This window comes from Geotrypetes seraphini, chromosome 4 (assembly GCF_902459505.1).
Source record: "Geotrypetes seraphini chromosome 4, aGeoSer1.1, whole genome shotgun sequence".
NCBI classification, from domain to species: domain Eukaryota; kingdom Metazoa; phylum Chordata; class Amphibia; order Gymnophiona; family Dermophiidae; genus Geotrypetes; species Geotrypetes seraphini.
In genome coordinates this window covers 279,914,121-279,929,881 of record NC_047087.1, presented here as the reverse complement: position 1 = coordinate 279,929,881, position 15,761 = coordinate 279,914,121, and positions in this window count along the sequence as shown.

The window sequence follows — 15,761 nt, the reverse complement described above, 5'->3', positions numbered from 1 at the left end:
TGTAAGAAATTTTAGTAGAGAAAAAACATGGCTTGCCAGGCATCAAAATGCCTTTTAAAATATAATCCTCTCTAGGAGGAAGACACCTGAATAGTCTAAAAAGAAATTGTGCATCTAGCATGAGCCATAGCTTGTTTCTTGCAAGCCACTCAAGTGAGCAACTTTGGGCTGGGAGAGGGTAAAACAAGGACAAAAAGAAAGCAGCCGTTATGTGGGGTTTGCAGGGATCCTCATTTTAACTCCTGCAGACCTCAGGGATCCCGCTTACCCCATTAGCCTGGACACCTAAGGCCCCACCATAGGAGGAGCCTTAAACAACATGGGCCAATCAGAGCCTCAGGCTCCTCCCCAGTACATCTGGGGAGGGGCTCGAGGCTCTGATTGGCCCAGGTTGTTTTAAGCCCCTCCCAGGATGCACCAGGGAGGGAAAGGCCCAGCATTTTGAAAAGGCAGGTCTGCTGGCTGGAAGAAGTAGGCATCTCTCCAGCCAGCCATCTAAGTAAGGTAAGGGCAGGGGTCGTTGGAGACAAGGGGGAGGGGGGCGTGTGGTAGCCGGACAGATTGGGCATCTCTCCCGCTGCTGAGGGGATGTTGCAGGTGTGTTGCTTGGTGGCAGGAGAGAGTGGGTATCTCTCCCGCTGCCAAGAGGATGTTGGGGGGGGGGTGTTGCTTCATGTCGGGAGAGATGCCCACTCTCTCCCACTGCCCGAGGGGGTGTTGCTTAGCAGTGAAAGAGAGTGGGCATCTCTCCCACTGCCAAGGGGATGTTGGGGGGTGTTGCTTTGGCAGCAGGAGAGCGTGGATATCTCTCCCATTGCCTGGGGGGTATTGCTTAGTGGCGGGAGAGAGTGGGCATCTTTCCCACTGCCACGGGGGTGTTGGAGGGGATTTTGCTTGGCAGTGGGAGGGGAGATGCAATGTTGGCTTTTAACAAGTGTGCATAAGACATGCCTTTTCTCCCACAAAAACTACTATAATGCATAAGACATGGCTATATACACGCACTCAAGAAGTGTTATTTTACCACTCCCCCTAAAAACAAACTATAATTTATATGAATTATGTAAATTTTATTTTGTTTCATTAACTACAGTCAAAACACATACCACGAGATGCATTTTTCACAATGCTGGCACTGTACCGGCACCCCCGGACAAAAGTCAATGCCACACTTGGAGAATGACTTGGCGATGTTTAAGAATCCACCAGAGTGCTCATTTCAATATTCAAGAGCCCATTTGTATGGCAGTGTTGAAGACTGCTAGAAAGCTCTCTAAAGACCGCAATAAGTCTTTTTGATAATCCGCCGCTAAAATGCATGCAAGCGACCGCGTTTTGAGAATCTGGCCCTAAGTGTTTATTTCAGTGGGATTTAGGACCTTAGAGCCCTAGATTATTAATATTTGGAATGTTAATTACTATTTGGCCAAATACAAATAATGTATTTGGGGCCACATCAAACTGAATACAAATATAGCCCTAGCGTAGAGGAGGGGTGATCTTGCAACACAGAGCATGGTCAGAGGAAGATGCCTTCCCTTGCTACTGCTCCTGCATCCTTGCAAAGAAACTCCTCCGCTCCTTTTCACTCCTACACCTAAATATTCTTAAAAAGTAAATCTAGGTTGGTTCTGGGCAATAATAGAAGGGTTTTTTTTTTCCTGCATTGGCCCCCTGGGAGATGACAGAAGAGGAGGGGCTGTTCAGATTAGTCACCAGAGCCTGTGTCAATACTTTAGATCAGTGGTCTCAAACTCAAACCCTATGTAGGGCCACCTTTTGGATTTGTAGGTACTTGGAGGGCCTCAGAAAAATAGGTAAAACTCTTTATAGTTGATAAATCTTTCCTTTTGGCTAAGTCTTAATAATAATATTGTCATTTATAGCTAAAGAGACATATGATCAAGAAACTGTTTTATTTTACTTTTGTGATTATGATAAACATACCGAGGGCCTCAAAATAGTACTCGGAGGGCCGCGAGTTTGAGACCACTGTTCTAGATCATTCTGTGCCCTGTACTTTTTATTTATTTATTTAGTCGATTTTCTAGCCTGTCCTCCCAGAAGAGCCCAGATAGAACGGGTTACAATTTTACATACACGGTGGAAGGTTATCAACAAGTTACAAATTCACACAGAGCAGATATACAGAACAACAGAATGAAAGGAGGGACGGCAATAGTGAGATAATTTCTATGCACTGTGTGTAGGATTGAATACATGTTTAGGGGGGTTGAGCACTATAGCACGGCAATTGATAAGGCAGTGTAAGTATAGCAGCTAGAAAAATAATACATTCGTTGTATAGGGCAAATACATTTGATGCGAAGGACAATGGAAGGCATTCTTGGTGTAGATACATGTAGTGGGGGACAAGGTCTTGTATAGTTTGGAATCGTGTGCGTGTATAGAGACTTAGGGCCCCTTTTACTAAGGTGCGCTAGCGTTTTTAGCGCACGCAGCAGATTAGCGCGCGCTAACCACGCACTACGCGGCTAGAACTAATGCCATCTATTCCGTACGTTAATGCCCTAACGCAGCTTAGTAAAAGGAGCCCTTAGTTACAGCTACAAGTCAGGTGGAGGGCACATACAGTGAGGCAGTATAACTTTTCTGGGGTAGAAGTAGAGGTTAGGGTAGGGTTACCAGACGCCCGGATTTCCCTAGACCTGTCCGGATGGCTTTTCAAAACCCGGCACTTTCTCCGGCTTTTGAAAAGCTTCTCATCAAAATCGCGTTGGGAAGGGGCATGAGCGGACACAATGCAGTGACATCATTGCGTCACGTCCACGCGAGCGCAGATGCAATCTGGGAGCAGAGCTGGGGGGGTGGAAAGGGGCGTGGCACAGGTGGAACAGGGCAGGCCTGGGGGGCATGGCCATGGGTCCGGATTTTCCTTCGGGAAGATCTGGTAACCCTAGGTTAGGGTGTTCTTTTTAATTACTGTTACTAGCACCATTAGGGCCTTTTTCCCTTTTCACTCTTTTAACCACTATAAGCCACAATGTGCATGTCAAGATATTCACAGTTTGCAGCCTATTTTACAAAAGGCCCACTGAACATGGATTGTGCATGGACATGCAGGAGTACGCATGTAATTTGCTGGCACAGACAGTGGGAGCAGCCATTTTATGAGAAAACACGTTCAGAACAGGAGCAGCATCAACTGCGTGGGCATGCACTGGAGCTTGCATATGCAATTACTTCCTTTCACAAAACTACATGTATAACAGTCACCATGTTTTTTTTTTTTTGTTTTTTTTTTTTTTAATTTATTTATACTTTTACAAATTAACATGTCAATCAGTGCTTGAAGGAAATATAACAATCCAATAAGAAAAACAATTATTAATTATAAAATAATGCCACATAGTAACTATGAGTAAAGTCCACAATCTGAGAGGAGAAGGAATCAATCACTTCCAAGGGTAGTTGGTTCCAAGAAATAAACTAAATTAATACAATACAAATAACAGAGTGCAGTTGGAGTTATTTAACTAATGGCCTGCTGGATAGATTCCATGGAGGTATCTGGAATTCTTGTGGTTACTTTACCTTCAAGAAAAAACTGCAATTGATCGGGTTCATAAAAAATATATCTATTACTCTGATAAGTAATGCAACATTTACAGGGGAAACGTAATTGAAAAGTTGCCCCTAAACTCAAAACAGACTGACGACAAGCCAAAAACTTCTTACGTCTGGCTTGTGTCCACTTAGATACATCAGGAAATATAGAAATTTTGAGTCCATGAAATTCCACCTTTTCAGTCCTATAGAATAGACGAAGAATTGATTCTTTATCTTGAAGAAAGACAAAAGTTACCAATAAAGTAGCTCTAGTCATTAAATCTTCTTGCGATGTCTCCAGCATACCAGTGAGATCCAATTCTCCCGGTATAGCGTTCCCTTTATCTTTATCCTCCTTTGGTAAATTTAGGTAATATATCTTTTGTAATGGTGGCATGTTATTTTCAGGAAATTTCAAAACAGTATTCAAAAAAGAATGAAATAGATCCCTAGGAGATTGAAACTTGGAAACAGGAAAATTTAAAAGTCTCAAATTTAGGTTCCTATTAGCATTTTCCAAATTTTCAATTTTCCTAGCAAGTAAAGCTTTCTCCTTAAGTTATAAATTAGTAGTAATCTTCCCATCTGCCACAGATTTCTCCAATTTATCCATTCTAAGAGACTGTTGCTGGAGTTTCTCTTCAAAAGTTTTAAATTTAGTATCAGTATTTTGTGTAGAAAGTACAATTTGGGAGCATACCTTATGTAAAGTCTCCATAGCGCTCCATAATGCCTCCATGTCAATCACCGCTGGTTTAATCAGGGGAGCAGGGGTAGCTATTCCGGGGGACTCCACCATAGGATCCATCTCCACCTTCCCCGCTTCCCGCTGACTTTCAGGTCCTCCGGTTTCCAATGCTGACTGTAAGGAAGTCAGCAAGCTGTGGTTTCCATCCGGGGTCAGGGGTGAGACCTGCAGCGCCGCCGGAGACATCAATTCCGGCGCTTCCTGTGCGTCTGAGGGCGTCCCCGACATCATCCCGGGACGCGGAGGAACTCCGGGCCCAAAGGGGCTAAGCGAAACGTCGCCTTCCAAGACCGAGGTCTGCCCTCCTCGGTCAGCGGATGCGCCCTCTCCAACTGGGACGACATAAGATGTTATTGCCGTTTGCCGAGTCAGTGAAGTGGAAGAGGAGGCAGGAAGCACACTCCTCTGCTTACCCCTGCGCTTAGGCATAGCAGGTAAATTTCTATAAGAAAGAGTTGAAAAATTGAAAAAAAATGCCAAACAGAGCAGGAGCCACTTGGTAGCTCGACTCACTCCGACGCCATCTTAACAGTCACCATGTTAAGAGGCCAAGCTCCTAAAGTCTAGTTTTTTTCTTTGGAGTCATTTAAAAACCAAGTCGGTTAAGCACAGCTGCTCCTTAGGGTTTATGGACACTTATGTGTGGCCTGGAGGAGATACAGGGGATAGATTCCGTACAAACGTAAGGAAGTTCTTCTTCACCCAGAGAGTGGTGGAGAGCTGGAACGCTCTTCCGGAGTCTGTTGTAGGGGAAAACACCTTCCAGGGTTTCAAGACTAAGCTGGACAAGTTCCTGCTAAACTGGGACGTACACAGGTGAGGCTGGACTCATTTAGAGCACTGGTCTTTGAGCTGGGGGCCGCCGCGTGAGCAGACTGCCGGGCAGGATGGACCACCGGTCTGACCCAGCGGCGGCAATTCTTATGTTCTTATGTACAGAAACTGATAAAGGAGGAGACGCTTTTCTGCGGCAGTTTCAAGCAACAATAGAAGCAGACCCAAAGAGAGGAGAGTGTAGTGCAGCGGTTAAAGCTACAGCCTCAGCACCCTGAGGTTGTGTGTTCAAATCCACACTGCTCGTTGTGACCCTGGGCAAGTCACGTAATCCTCCCATTGCCCCAGGTACAGTCGATAGATTGGGAGCCCTCCGGGACAGACAGGGGAAAATGCGTAAGTACCTGAATAAATTCACGTAAACCATTCTGAGCTCTCTTGGGAGACCAGTATAGAAAATTGAATAAATAAATAAAAGGATGAGAATCCAAAAACCATTATTTGCTTCAATTCATGAAGATAAAGAAAGCATTACCCAATGCGACCACATTTCACCCTCCTATGGGCTACATCAGGAATTTGACTGTCAATGAACATAACAGTATAAATTCATAGAACATTAAACACATAAATAATGCCTGAGATATTTAAATTTATTCAATTTTCTATACCGTTCTTCCAGGAGAGCTCAGAACAGTTTACATGAATTTATTCAGGTCCTCAAGCATTTTTCCCTGTCTGTCCCAGGGGGCTCACAATCTACCTAATGTACCTGGGGCAATGGGGGGATTAAGTGACTCGCCCAGGATCACAAGGAACAGCGTGGGTTTGAACCCACAACCCCAGGATGCTGAGGCTGTAGCTTTAACCACTGCGCCATACTCTCCCTCTAAGCCAGGGATCTCAAAGTCCCTCCTTGAGGGCCGCAATCCAGTCGGGTTTTCAGGATTTCCCCAATGAATATGCATTGAAAGCAGTGCATGCACATAGATCTCATGCCTATTCATTGAGGAAATCCTGAAAACCCGACTGGATTGCGGCCCTCGAGGAGGGACTTTGAGACCCCTGCTCTAAGCCATTTTATCAAAAGGTAAATTAAAAGTCAAACATATGATTGTAACTCATGGTGCAGCTCCTAGGAGGGCGAAACGTGGCCACGCCAGGTAACTTTTTCTTAATCTTCATGAATTGCAGCAAATAAAGGGTTCCTTTTAAAAAGCTGGGCTCACAATTTCCATGTGGCAAGTGTGACAAAGTCCATAGGAATTGAATGGGCTTTGTTACATTTGATATGTGGGAATTTCTAGCGCAGCTATGTAATAGCAACCCAAAGTTTTTGAATTTTTATCCTTTTACATTCATCGGCTCATGCTCTTTCTATTCTGCAGGGGTGGGCAACTCCGGTCCTCTAGGGCCGGAATCCAGTCGGGTTTTCAGGATTTCCCCAATGAATATGCATTGAAAGCAGTGCAAGCAAATAGATCTACTAAATGGCTGCCGTTATATCCAATAAGAGGCTCCAGATTATGATTTCAGATAAGTTACCTTTATTCAGTGGTATTTGTATTAGAAAGTAATAAGATAACATTGGGAGACAAGGGACTGTAAAGGCAAAGATGGTCCCATTGGCAACCATAGTTTGGTGATTACACTGAACAGTTTTGGTTGTAGGGTCTGAGCACTTTACACTATTAATTAATTATTTAATTAAATTAATCTATATATATATAATCGGAGGTATGTATGTGTGTATGTATGTGTGTATGTGCCGCGATCACGCAAAAACGGCTTGACCGATTTGAACGAAACTTGGTATGCAGCTCCCTCACTACCTGGGGTGATATGTTCTGGGGGTCTCGCGGCCCACCTGCACACATGGGCGGAGCTACAAACAGATAATCAGATTTCACCCATTCATGTCAATGGAAAAAATGTAAAAAGCTGCCATTCTCACAGTAATTCCAACTACCTGGGGTGATATGTTCTGGGGGTCTCTTGGCCCACCTGCACACGTGGGCGAAGCTACAAACAGAAAATCAGATTTCACCCATTCATGTCAATGGAAAAAATGTAAAAAGCTGCCATTCTCACAGTAATTCAAAAACGGCTTGACCGATTTGAACGAAACTTGGTATGCAGATCCCTCACTACCTGGGGTGATATGTTCTGGGGGTCTCGTGGCCCACCTGCACACGTGGGCGGAGCTACAAACAGATAATCAGATTTCACCCATTCATGTCAATGGAAAAAATGTAAAAAGCTGCCATTCTCCCTGTAATTTAAAAAACGGCTTGACCGATTTGAACGAAACTTGGTATGCAGATCCCTCACTACCTGGGGTGATATGTTCTGGGGGTCTCGCGGCCCACCTGCACACGTGGGCGGAGCTACAAACAGAAAATCAGATTTCACCCATTCATGTCAATGGAAAAAATGTAAAAAGCTGCCATTCTCACAGTAATTCAAAAACGGCTTGACCGATTTGAACGAAACTTGGTATGCAGATCCCTCACTACCTGGGGTGATATGTTCTGGGGGTCTTGTGGCCCACCTGCACACGTGGGCGAAGCTACAAACAGAAAATCAGATTTCACCCATTCATGTCAATGTAAAAAATGTAAAAAGCTGCCATTCTCACAGTAATTCAAAAACGGCTTGACCGATTTGAACGAAACTTGGTATGCAGATCCCTCACTACCTAGGGTGATATGTTATGGGGATCTCGCGGCCCACAACTCTATGTTGCTTGCTCAAGGGTGGGTTCACCCAATAATTTATATGTTCTTGCTCCAGGAGGTGAAACTAAAATTGTTGTTTATAATCACGTTTTGCGTTAGTTGTATTGTATTCATTTTGTCAAATATTTCACATTATAATTTGATTATTGTACTTTTTATTAAGCTGTAAAAAAATAATTTCATTCACCACTATAAAGTATCTTTATTTGAATCCATTTACAGTGTTATTGCTATAATTAAATACCCGTGCAACGCCGGGGCATCAGCTAGTTATTTATAAATTTAGAGCTGTGATTTTTGATTGAAATTATTTATATCATCACAGAGTATTTATTAATACCGTCCTAGAATTTGAGTGCATAAAAGATACACAGATATAAGAAAACATTATAAACAATGCAAAACACAGCATGAGTTCCTATTAACTAGCATAGTAATAATAATAATTTTATTCTTATATACCGCCATACCAGTACAGTACTCCCCCGAAATTTGCGGGGGTTCCGTTTCAGGAACCCCCAAGAATCTTGAAAAACCACAAATACGGTTTTTCATGGGGGAGACTGGAGAGGGCAGTGGGAGACGCAGGAGAGAGCAGTCGGAGCACCGGCGAGTGAAGGAAATCACTCACTGTATGCTCCGACGGCCTCTTCCTGCACTACAGTTGGGCCTCACCAATCAGGAGCTGCGTGTCAAAACAGCTCTTGATAGGTGAGGCCCGATTTTAGTACAGGAAGAGGCGGGTCAGAGCATACCGCGAGTGATTTCCTTCACTCACCGGCGCTTCGGCTTCCCTCTCCAGCTGTCCTCTCCTAGTCAACGGTCGCGGTTGGAAAAGACTGCCAACCGCGAATGACTGGGAGAACACTGTACTGTAAAACTGTTAAGAATTCAAATATTCTTTTAATGAGAACCATTGCAAACAAAATTGTTGCTACCTGACAGATTTTTTAGCAATTTATATGCCTCAAATCTATATGTTATGCACACTTAAATGCTTAGGTCTTATCTGTTACACTTGTAGGGCCCCTTTTACTAAGCTGTGGTAGCATTTTTAGCGCACACTGAAGATTAGAGCGCGCTAACCCCCGTGCTACGTGGAAAAACTAACGCCAGCTCTATGGAGGCGTTAGCGCGTGCTAAAACCGCTAGTGCAGCTTAGTAAAAGGAGCCCTCAGTTTCAGTACATTTCCCATTTCTTGCAAAGCAAGAGGAGCCTACTGGACATTAAAAACTAGTATCTGTACAAAAATGAAAAAATTCAGAATAAAGAGGACACGTTAGATTTTTAAAAAATTTCTTTATTAATTTTCAAGCTTTGACAATGTATTATAATTAATATAACTTTAACAGATTGCATAAAATACACCATATTACACACATTATTAAAGAAAACATCCATTTCCCCCCTCCCAATTATTAATATATTAAATCATATTGTTTATTACAATATTATATATAAATATTTTTAAACTCTTCCAAATACTTTCCCCTCCCCTCCCGCCACCCTGGATGTGTAAGGAAATCTAAGAAATAAAAGATATATCTCTATTATTGTATGTTAATAAATGCAGTCAATGGGCTCCATAGGACACATGTTAGATATTTAAATGATCTAAAAATGGTTAGTTTTGCTGCTCTAGGCAGAAACAAGACCAAGAAATTTGATACATTAGAACCTAAAGAGATCTGAGACTGAAAGAGGAAGTCAGCCTGATATTTTCAGGAGCTGCATGAAGGGGGGAGCAGTTGAGAGAGAGAGAGAGAGAGAGCAGAAGATAGATCAAAGTTGAAGTAGGGACTAGCTCAGGTAGGTCTGTGCCTGAAATGCTGCATTTCATGGAGGGTTGAATCTTCCCCACTTCTGGGCTTTGAGGACAGGAGAACAGAGGCGTCTCTCCACAATACTCGTTGTACAGCAAAACAACAACAGCAAAAAAATTGCTCAGGATGTGAAGGGGCCTTGATGAGTAAAGTATGAGAGTTGGAGACAGCCTGGAAGTTATTTGTTTGTTTCCCCACATTAGCACGGCTAATTTACAGGGCCTCCTTTTAAGGCATTCAAGGAGCTGAAGATCATCCCCTGGAGGCTAATGGAGCACTTAGGATCACCTGCATAGGGAGCTGTCTAAACAGTAAATAGCAGGGGAAAGAGACTGTCAGATACAATCTCAGGATTTGGCTTGGCTGTGTGATGAGTCTGATGTTCTTCTGAGGCTTTGACCAGCAATCTTCAAAAATGGTTAAACTAACAAATAGATGGACAGATCTAGTGTACCGTAGAGTTAAAGCTAAGATATACAAAATAATTGAGGTTGCAGGGAGGAAGACTTAGGAGTAATGTTAAGAAATTCTTTTTCAAGCAGAGGGTCGTGGATGGCTGGAATGCCTTCCCGAGGGAGGTGGTGGAGAGGAAAACGATGATGGAATGGAATTCAAAAAAGTGTGGGATAAACACAAAGGATCTCTAATTAGAAAACAAACAAATTATATAAATTAAAGAACTAAGGCCAGTTTCGGACAAACTTGTAAGGTTTGTGTCCCATATGTGGTGTGGTGATTCAGTGTAGGATGGGCTGGGGAGGGCATCAATGGGAACTCCACTAACTGGAAACATAGGACGTTACTGGCCAGACTTTACGGTAGGTATCCTGCAAACAACGGGATAGTTGGATAGGCTGGAATGAGCTTAGATGGCAACTTCAGCAGCTGGAACCTAGGACAATACCAGGTGGGCTTTAGTCTATTGCCCAGAAATATCAAAGAGGAGATAAGCTAATTTAATCATGTATTTTTTAATGAGAATAACTAATGGGCAGACTGGATGGCCCGTTCAGGTCTTTATCTGCCGTCATTTACTATGTTACTATATTCTCACAAACAGAAAAAAAACTAATTTTATAACCATTTTAATGTGTAAAATACTGATTTGGTTCACACCTATATGATGTATACACATGGTGTAGGCTGGTGCATACTTATACAGGAAGCATGATAAGGGGCAGAGATGCGATTTACAACACATACTTTACAAAATAATCGTGCGTATCTTGGATGTGGATGGTTATGTTATAAGGTAATGCATGGTATGGCTCCTGGGTATTTAATTGACCAATTTTTCTAGTTTTCAACGTGCCCCTCGTGTATCAACAATGTTTGAGTTACCACCGATTACAGGATGTCATTATAAAAGATTCTACAATAGATTGCTTTCATATCAAGCAGCTATCTACGATTTCATTCTCTACAGATTATTTTTTGCTTCCACATTGTATATGAATTTGAGAAAACAATTACAATCTTATTTGGATGATAGATTTTTATAATTGACAATTCTTTTTTATAATTCACTGACAGGTGTCCAGTTTTTCTTAATTGACGGTTAACCGCAAGGATCCATATGGTTTTGCGGTATACAAATGTTTTGTTATGTTATGGATATTTATCTTGCATGTGGATATTTACAGTTTTACACCTGCCCTCAAGCAGGCCTAATGTCCATATCGTCAAATCCAGATGTGATTTATGCATGACCTGTATTAGTAAAGACACCTAGAAGCAAAAAAAATAGAGGCTTTTCTGTGACCCTGGGCAAGTCACTTAGGCCCAAATTCTGTAACCAGCGTCTAAAGTTAGGCACCAATTTCAGAGGTGCCCAACTAGATAGGCGCCTATCTAAATTGAATAACAAGCTCAATAAAGTTTTTTAGTCGCGCCGATTGAAACACAGGCACCTATCAAGAAAGCGCGATTCTGTAACAAGGCGTCTCTAAAAATTTAGGTGGCCTTCAAAAATATAGGCGCTATGCATGTTAGGCGTGGGCGTGGCTACACGTTAGGTGCCTTGTTGCAGAATCACTGCTCTTAAGCGTGCTTAAGCGCTCAGCTAGGCGCCTTTGAGTTGTGCCTAAAGCTGGCCTATTTCTTGGGTGCCTCCAAAATAGGTTCCGCTTAGTGTGATTCATTAAACAGCACCCAATTTTACTTGAATCGCGCTGAACAGTGCCTAATTAGGAGCCTAACTTTCGGGCACTTCTTATAGAATTTGCCCTTTAATCCTCCAGGGCCCACCGCTTTGAATGCCAAAGCCACAAAAAGGCAGTATATAAGTCCCCATTCCCTTCTGTAAACCCAGATATTCAATGATAGAGCCCGGATGGGGCCCAGCATAAATTTCCAGGCATAACACTGGCAGTACTGTGTGCTGTTAGTTGAATACAGAACCCTATATTTTTTGTTAGAAAAATAGATATGTCAATAGATATACCATTGACAAATTCCTGTTGATAGATTTATTAACCTTGTTAAATTTTGGATACGTGGCCTGGAGTAGTTGCGAGTGTCAAAATTGATAGGGGAAGAGCTGAAACAGCTTTGCTTCATAGTAGCGCTTCTCTGTAATATTATCTGGCCCATTTAGAGTTCTTCTAGGTGTCAGGTCAAAAGCGCGCCAGGACAAAGGCGCGCGCAGACAATTGAGCGCAGCGCGGAGGTGTGCGCTGCACAAAATTACTGTTTTTACGGCACCGACGGGGGGGGCGTGGGGGGGAACCCCCCACTTTACTTAATAAAGATCACACCGCGTTGTGGGGGGCGTGGGGGGTTGTAACCCCCCACATTTTACTGAAAACTTCACTTTTTCCCTGTTTTTAGGGAAAACGTTAAGTTTACAGTAAAATGTGGGGGGGGTTACAACCCCCCAAACCCCCCACAACGCCGGCGCGATCTCCATTAAGTAAACTGGGGGGGCTCCCCAACAAAACCCCCCGTCGGAGCCCCTAAAAACTGTAATTTTCTTCGGCACGCGCCTCCGTCTTGCGCTCAGTTGTCGGCGCGCGCCTTTGTCTTTCGCCGACTTGTCTATGAACCGTCAAAATTGATAGGGGAAGAGCTGAAACAGCTTTGCTTCATAGTAGCGCTTCTCTATAACATTATCTGGCCCATTTAGAGTTCTTCTATTAGTGGGAAATTATCGCCAGTGTATCTTCTGAAAAATGTACTTGCCGCGCACACACCCTATACAGTGTCAAGAAAGGTCACGCTCAAAACGAGTTGATGTATGGATGTTATCTCCTACTTGACATCCAAGGTTTGTGCTGGGAAATCTTCCCCGTCTTGGGTTATGTCCTTTCTGTTTTGCAAGGACCTAATATCCCATCAGTGAAGAACATCCATTATAATAATCCCCCTGTCTAAACATTCTGCTTATACTGCAAGAGACAACAAGAACAAGCTGTAAACAGAGGGCAGGAGAGTATTTTAATGATATAAATAAAATAACCATTAATAGTGGAAATTATGAAATGAACTTTAGGTCAAGCTTCCAGCACTTGGAAGGAAGCAAGAAAATTTAATCTTTCAGGTAAACCTCTAATTAATGATGTAGCCCTTATCTAAATCAAATGCAGGTGAGGTAGCTGGACTGAACAACCGAACGACAGCGCTATAGGATATATTATTTGTGTTTTGTAAGCAAAGAATATGGAAATGAGCTGAGGGGAGGCGTTACTGATGGGAACAGGACCTAACACAATTTAATTAATGATCATTCAACTCTTTGTTTAGAAACTGTAGCCAAACAGTCAGCCAGCTAGAAACACCCTAACGCATAACCATCTCACTTTAAGGTGTGTATAGTGGTCATATTTAGGAACAGAAATTTATATAGTGGGGGGGAAAGCACATTTACTTCCAATTCAATGCCAGCGCAATAGTGTGGGAGGCTTTTCACACAGTTCAGTGCATAATTTTCAGCACTATTGCCAGGACTGAGAAAAGGAGCTTGGCAAACACAGTTGAGCTCAGCCCACCACTCATCTAAATCCCATGATAAGGAAGGTTTGGTTTGGTTTATTTTGTTTATATCCTGCCCTTACCCAGGACAGGTTACAGACTAACATACAAAAATACAAAATTACATACAAAAATACTTACCAGATCGACAATAAATATACCCAGAAAACAGAGCAACAATACAAACAATAAAATACATAGGCGATCAGCACCTTACTGTCATTTCTTCCTCATTAACCATTCAATCTCATACCCTGTATTCCAAAGATGCCGTATAAGCAATCTTTTGAAATTCTGTATATAGGTATTGGCTATTAACTGCAAAGAAATGTGCAGAAGACCTGAAAGCTGAGTGCATGGTTTCCTAATGCTGGGGCTTTACAACAAGGTGTTAGGAGTAATTTCAGGTCCGTTCCTTCTTCCTTGGGAGAAACGTAAAGGACCTGCAATGTTTCTTAATTTGTGAAGTGTATAGTTGAAGAAAACCCTATGTCAGTGTCCTGCAAACTTTGTTGAGCCGTGACACACTAAACGTAGCGGCCACAGCTTGAGGCATCCCGGAAGTGCGCAACATCGACGTGATGACATCACGTACGTACGTGACATCATCACGTTGGTGTCCATGCAGGTGCGAAGGCCCTCCAGATTTGTCCTGAGCTGCCAGTAGGGGTGCTGGTATGGAAAATGTGCGGAGAGAAGGAGAGGTACTGGCGCCGGCCGATTGCCTACAGGAAGTGCCTCTCGCCATGAGACGTACGTCCTTTTAGGCAGTCAGCCAGCGCCGGTACCTCTCCTTCTCCCCAGTGTCTCGTGGCACACCTGAAATTTCAGGAGGCACACTCGTGTGCCACGACACAGTTTGCGATACACTGCCCTATGTGAATGAGGAGCTATGGGGAAGGTGCCATGGCTAGGAATGGTAAAGCACTGGCCTACATATTTATGCACAAAATAACATCCCAAAAATAGAAGATATCTTGTTTAAGAGTGGAAACCAACAATATTCAATCCATAGAGATAACTAATCTCAAGTGTCTGCAGTCAAACCTCAGAGCAAATCATGAGGAAAAACCTTAGCGCAGACTATCATTCATCGTTTTTTATCTCAATTTTTGTCACGATTTTGTCAAGTGCTATATATTCATATATATGCATATCATAATCTCTAAATACTTCCTTCCTCAAATCCAGTAAAATCATCTCAAACGCTTTTACGAAGCGACCCCCATCCCTGATGTTTTATATCCTTCCCCTCTCTTCCCTTCTTTTAACTTTCATTTTAATAATGTATTTATTGACCTTTCCTTCACCTTAATACCCTCAAATTCATGTAAGTCTTTGTCTATTGTATTTTAATGTTTACTCCTCCCCATATATATATATAATTATTATTTTACTTTTTATCTTTTTTTATTTTTTAGCATTGTAAACCGGCCAGATACATGTTGATGGTCGGTATATTAAACTCAATAAAACTTGAAACTTGAACTTGAAACTTGTTAAGGCTCTTCAGCTTGGAAAAGAGATGGCTGAGGGGAGATATGATTGAAATCTACAAAATCCTGAATGAAATAGAACGGATCAATTTTACACTTTGTGGAAAATTACAAAGACTAGGGGACACTTGATGAAGTTACAGGGAAATACTTTTAAAACCAATAGGAGGAAATTTTTTTTCACTCAGAGTATAGTTAAGCTCTGGAACGCGTTGTGGTAAGAGTGGATAGCGTAGCTGGTTTTAAGAAAGGTTTGGACAATTTCCTGGAGGAAAAGTCCATAGGCTGTTATTGAGAAAGACATGGAGTAGTCACTGCTTGCCCTGGATTGGTAGCATGGAATATTGTTATTCCTTAGGTTTTCGCCAGGTGCTAGTGACCTGGATTGGCCACCATGAGAACGGGCTACTGGGCTTGATGGACCATTGGTCTGACCCAGTAAGGCTATTCTTATGGTACAGTTTAATATTAAGATGGGTATAGAGAGGGCTCATTCAAAAGTAAAGGTTCTAGACTTTTAAAAAACTAACTTTGTTTGGATGGAGATTTATGTCAAGGAATTGTCTGGGTGGGAACGTCTGGAAGGAGTGGAAATGTGGTGGGCAAAACTAAAAGGAGCGATTGTAAGGGCGACAAACCTTT